General features: G+C 38.6%; 1 non-coding gene across 1 annotated transcript; it reads right to left on the reverse strand.

Annotated features, from left to right (window-relative positions):
• Positions 1–5,529: 5,529 nt before the first annotated feature.
• Positions 5,530–5,603, reverse strand: TRNAN-AUU (transfer RNA asparagine (anticodon AUU)). The gene has a single exon. It is a non-coding gene; the product is annotated as a tRNA-Asn (tRNA).
• Positions 5,604–6,698: the final 1,095 nt, after the last annotated feature.

Genomic DNA, 6,698 nt, shown 5'->3' on the forward strand with positions numbered 1-6,698 from the left:
CAGATGCAATAATCAGGAGGTGAGTGATCTGAGGAGTAAGTGACTCACATTTGTTATTAGTTCTTCAGTTTTCTTTGTTTTGTTAGATTGGTGTGCTTCTGTTTTCCTTCTTTTTCACTTCGATTGAACGCTAATTGAACACTACTGTTATGTGTCAATTTTATCACGCTTTTATAAAAATGCACGCTTAGATCAATAAATGCACAGCCAAATGGCTTTGCACAGCCTACACCATTGGACTTTAGTAGAAGACTATTACAAGTGAAACCAATAATTGAAATCTGTAACCACACCCCACCCCCTCAAATGCCAGGCAATAAATTACCTTAAAAACAACAACCAGGCATTCCACAAAGATTAAACTGGGTCTATATCATTCAAAACTTTAAAAAAGTACTTCAAAATCACATTCTATGCAATAATGTTTCAATTTGCATTACCCAGCAGAATTAGCTTTGCATATATAGATATAGTGCAGCAGAATAGATTGGTGGTTGTAGTCAATTGTAATTACCCAGCAGAATTAGCTTTGCATATATAGATATAGTGCAGCAGAATAGATTGGTGGTTGTAGTCAATTGTAATTACCTGTAGGTGACAAGAAGAGAAGAAACGTCAATTCACAATCGATATCAGCTGAAGATAAATTAACGCTGATTGAACGCTGCGTTATGTGTCAATTTTATCACGCTTTGATAAAAATGCATGCTTAGATCAATAAATGCACAGCCAAACAGCTTTGCACATCCTACACCATTGGACTTAAGTAGAAGTCTGGTGGTCAGCAAAATTTTGCACTGTCCTCCTACTATATATAGTGCGCACAACTACTAAAATACACCACAGGTATGGATGGATAGTATACTTGACGACACAGAGGTAGGTAGAGCAGTGGCCTACTGTACCGTATTGCTATATATTATATACTGGTGGTCAGCAAAATTCTGCCCTGTCCTCCTACTATATATACTGCGCACAACTACTAAAATACACCACAGGTATGGATGGATAGTATACTTGACGACACAGAGGTAGGTAGAGCAGTGTCCTACTGTACCGTACTGCTATATATTATATACTGGTGGTCAGCAAAATTCTGCCCTGTCCTCATACTATATAATACAATGCAGCACAGATATGGAGCATTTTTCAGGCAGAGAACGTAGATATTTTCAGCACACTGAGCACAGATATTTGCAAGCACACTGAGCACAGATATTTGCAGCACACTGAACACAGAAACTGAGAAAACGCTGCACGTCCTCTCCCTATCATCTCCAATGCACAAGTGAAAATGGCGGCGACTCGTGGCTCCTTATATAGAATAGAATAGCTGCTGACGGGCACGATTGAGGGAGGAAAGGGACATTTGAATCCAGCCCATAGATGCAATGTGAATATGTAATTTGTACCTTCCTATCTTAAAATGTATATACAGTGTATATGTCACAACTGAGGGCCTGAGCTGACTGGAGGCAGCCTCAGTTGTAGGGGCTGAGGTGTAGTGGAACCTGGGAGGTTGTATCAGACCCCTGGACATGTAAGTTAAATGTAGAAGAATTGCCCGAAGGCGTGCCCACGACAACCAGGATAAAAGTCAATGATGTTTATTTTGACAAACTCCATGCATCACAGCAGTAATAAAAGAGAAACATAAAATCAGCAGAGAAATAATACAGTTCCTGGGTACTACAGGAGGACAAGGACCACAGGGCTCTGGTAGTATGAGACAGTTCTTATTATCTTCTAGTTGGAAAGTCCTTACCAGGCCCGACTGTAGCAATGGAGATAGCCCAGGATCATACTAGCTGGTGTTCCAGGAAAAGCTGGGCTGCTGTGGATAAAATGGCTGCTGTGGGTACTGGCTGAAACCAGACTGATGTAAGCACGGAGTGGATTGCTTGATGGAACCAGCCAAATAATAAATGAAGCTTGAGAGCGATGAAATATGATTGATATATGGAGTTTGAGAGCGGTGAAATAATAGTGCCGGTGGTGAGTGGTAATCTGCGGAAATGATACCGGCACTTTAAGAAGAGCTGATCTCTGCTGGAAGCTAGGCTGGAAGCAGGTAAATCTGTAACTGGAAACAGATGAGTCCCAGAGGACTGGAGAGTCAGGCTGCACCGCAGGTGGTAGACTAGAGCGGGTCTCTTTAGTGGAGGTTTGGAGATGGTAACTGGAACCTGGAAAACAACCACGGGAGAGAGACAAACTGGAACTAGGTTTGACAACCAAATCACTGATGCCTTCCTTGCTCAGGCACAGCAAGGAAGGGATTGGCTAGGCAATTATGCAGATTACAATGGAAACAGCGGATTGGTGGAAATGAACAGGTGACAGAATCCAACATGGCTGCGCCCATGCAGACACTTGGAGGGAAGATTGGTTTGATAATCCATGTGGGAACTTTAACAGCAATGGCGGCGCCGGCCACAGTAAACAGGAGACGCCAGACTGATGAGTGCACATTTGAACCACGCGGGCAACAGCGGAGGCCGCGGCTGACATAAGCGCCACTCTGACATCCTGCATGCAGAAACTCAGGGACGGCGGCGGAGGCCGCGGGAGATGCCATTCAAGATGTAACATGGCGCCGCTGTGACAGCGTCTCAGAGTGACAGGAGAGGAGGCAGGAATGGGGACATCAGAATAACAGATGGGATCCGGTCCTGGAGCGCTGAGCCAGCCTTAGGAGGCATCTGAAAGGTAAGTTATGGCGTCCAGATACCCGGATCGTGACAGTATACACTAGAGGTCTTTCCGAACCCCCTAATCCTAACATTGTAATTTGCTTTAGGGCGCACCTCCAATTAGTCTAGTGTTTCTTGCTGCCTTTCCAATGAAGCAAGTTTAATTTAGTAATAGGTGAAAAACCATCCTTACAAAGGTGTTAATCAGAGACTTGGCTTTGTGGACACTTTTCAGAGAACAAATTTGTTAGCATAAAAATAAAGCCAGAAAATTAAGAGCTGTTTAATCACTCAATTGGATTTTTTTTGCCAGCATATTTCTTTTTCTCTGCAACCCACTGCTAAATTGTGCTTCCTAGCTGTTTTTATAAAATCACTGAATCAAATCTAACTCTGATTACATCAGAGAAGGCCAGGTACCCTACACCAGAACAGGGGGTTTGAAATTTTGACTTGTCTACTTAAAGATCACCAAAATCTGATAACAAGGTCAATTACGTCCCTGGGTGGGATTGAACCACCAACCTTTTGGTTAATAGCCGTGCACACTAACTGATTGCGCCACAGAGACACTTTGCAAAAGTCCATACTGACAAAGGCTAATAAGCATTCATCTAAAACGTTTCCTAGAAAAACTTTAAATAGTCAATAATCTGGAGAGTTTTTGTAAGATGTTTCTTCCATCAACCAACGAAGAAACACATTGGTACTTTCCCATGATGAGTGAGTGCTTCAGGATCTCTTGCACTTACATGTGCAGCAGAGTACAGCAATGGAAGCATGCTGGGCCCATAACCCAGCGGTAGGCAGATTGAAACTATCCTCTGCTATATGCATTTTTTTTTTGTTAATTAAATTAATCCAAAACTGGGATTGATATTTTGGCTCTTTTATTTTTACTTAAAGTACAATAACTTTTACCATTTTAATTTGTTTTAATAGTATATTGACAGTATTGTTTTCTTTCAAAAATCCACTTAATTTTCTTTACCCTATTATTAAAATGGTAATTGACAAAAACAAACTACATTGTCACCAGAAGAGCAATACAAAATGTACAAGTGATATATTAAAATCATCTTTCCAGCTTGAATTTCAATGATGCATTGGGGCAACGATTTTGTGAGAAACATCTTCACCCTTAAATAAAGATTTTCTTAATTCCTTACCTGTGTGCTAATTAGATATCACCTTGTTTTCACATTAAACAGACTTCCACATGAGAAAGCAGCAAGGATACAGTGGCGTTAATGTTTCCTGGTGTCAACCTGTATTATTTCAGTAGACATTGAAATGAGGATGCATCTTGCTGCCTTTCCAATGAAGCAAGTTTAATTTAGTAATAGGTGAAAAACCATCCCTACAAAGGTGTTAATCAGAGACTTGGCTTTGTGGACACTTTTCAAAGAACAAATTTGTTAGCATAAAAATAAAGCCAGAAAATGAAGAGCTGTTTAATCACTCAATTGGATTTTTTTTGCCAGCATATTTCTTTTTCTCTGCAACCCACTGCTAAATTGTGCTTCCTAGCTGTTTTTATAATATCACTGAATCAAATCTAACTCTGATTACATCAGAGAAGGCCAGGTACCCTACACCATAAGAGGGGGTTTGAAATTTTGACTTGTCTACTTAAAGATCACCAAAATCTGATAACAAGTTCAATTACGTCCCTGGGTGGGATTGAACCACCAACCTTTTGGTTAATAGCCATACACACTAACTGATTGCGCCACAGAGACACTTTGCAAAAGTACATACTGACAAAGGCTAATAAGCATTCATCTAAAACGTTTCCTAGAAAAACTTTAAAAAGTCAATAATCTGGAGAGTTTTTGTAAGATGTTTCTTCCATCAACCAACGAAGAAACACATTGGTACTTTCCCATGATGAGTGAGTGCTTCAGGATCTCTTGCACTTACATGTGCAGCAGAGTACTGCAATGGAAGCATGCTGGGCCCATAACCCAGAGGTAGGCAGATTGAAACTATCCTTTGCTATATGCATTTTTTTTTGTTAATTTAAGTAATCAAAACTGGGATTGATATTTTGGCTCTTTTATTTTTACTTAAAGTACAATAACTTTTACCATTTTAATTTATTTTAATAGTATATTGACAGTATTGTTTTCTTTCAAAAATCCACTTAATTTTCTTTACCCTATTATTAAAATGGTAATTGACAAAAACAAACTACATTGTCACCAGAAGAGCAATACAAAATGTACAAGTGATATATTAAAATCATCTTTCCAGCTTGAATTTCAATGATGCATTAGGGCAACGATTTTGTGAGAAACATCTTCACCCTTAAATACAGATTTTCTTAATTCCTTACCTGTGTGCTAATTAGATATCACCTTGTTTTCACATTAAACAGACTTCTACATGAGAAAGCAGCAAGGATGCAGTGGCGTTAATGTTTCCTGGTGTCAACCTGTATTATTTCAGTAGACATTGAAATGAGGATGCATCTTGCTGCCTTTCCAATGAAGCAAGTTTAATTTAGTTATAGGTGAAAAACCATCCCTACAAAGGTGTTAATCAGAGACTTGGCTTTGTGGACACTTTTTAGAGAACAAATTTGTTAGCATAAAAATAAAGGCAGAAAATGAAGAGCTGTTTAATCACTCAATTGGATTTTTCTGCCAGCATATTTTTTTTCTCTGCAACCCATTGCTTAATTGTGCTTCCTAGCTGTTTTTTATAAAATCACTGAATCAAATCTAACTCTGATTACATCAGAGAAGGCCAGGTACCCTACACCATAAGAGGGGGTTTGAAATTTTGACTTGTTTACTTAAATATCACCAAAACCTGATCACAAGGTCAATTATGTCCCTGGGTGGGATTGAACCACCAACCTTTTGGTTAATAGCCAGACACACTAACCAATTGCGCCACAGAGACACTTTGCAAAAAGTACATACTGACAAAGGCTAATAAGCATTCATCTAGAACGTTTCCTAGAAAAACTTTAAAAAGTCAATAATCTGGAGAGTTTTTGTAAGAATTTTCTTAAATCAACCAACGAAGAAACACATTGGTACTTTCCCATGATGAGTGAGTGCTTCAGGATCTCTTGCACTTACATGTGCAGCAGAGTACTGCAATGGAAGCATGCTGGGCCCATTACCCAGAGGTAGGCAGATTGAAACTATCCTCTGCTATATGCATTTTTTTTGTTAATTAAAGTAATCCAAAACTGGGATTGATATGTTAGCTATTTTATGTTTACTTAAAGTACAATAACTTTTACCATTTTAATTTGTTTTAATAGTATATTGACAGTATTGTTTTCTTTCAAAAATCCACTTAATTTTCTTTACCCTATTATTAAAATGGTAATTGACAAAAACAAACTACATTGTCACCAGAAGAGCAATACAAAATGTACAAGTGATATATTAAAATCATCTTTCCAGCTTGAATTTCAATGATGCATTAGGGCAACGATTTTGTGAGAAACATCTTCACCCTTAAATAAAGATTTTCTTAATTCCTTACCTGTGTGCTAATTAGATATCACCTTGTTTTCACATTAAACAGACTTCTACATGAGAAAGCAGCAAGGATGCAGTGGCGTTAATGTTTCCTGGTGTCAACCTGTATTATTTCAGTAGACATTGAAATGAGGATGCATCTTGCTGCCTTTCCAATGAAGCAAGTTTAATTTAGTTATAGGTGAAAAACCATCCCTACAAAGGTGTTAATCAGAGACTTGGCTTTGTGGACACTTTTTAGAGAACAAATTTGTTAGCATAAAAATAAAGGCAGAAAATGAAGAGCTGTTTAATCACTCAATTGGATTTTTCTGCCAGCATATTTTTTTTCTCTGCAACCCATTGCTTAATTGTGCTTCCTAGCTGTTTTTTATAAAATCACTGAATCAAATCTAACTCTGATTACATCAGAGAAGGCCAGGTACCCTACACCATAAGAGGGGGTTTGAAATTTTGACTTGTCTACTTAAATATCACCAAAACCTGATCACAAGGTCAATTA

Source organism: Pseudophryne corroboree (assembly GCF_028390025.1).
Source record: "Pseudophryne corroboree isolate aPseCor3 chromosome 7 unlocalized genomic scaffold, aPseCor3.hap2 SUPER_7_unloc_1, whole genome shotgun sequence".
Lineage (NCBI taxonomy): Eukaryota > Metazoa > Chordata > Amphibia > Anura > Myobatrachidae > Pseudophryne > Pseudophryne corroboree.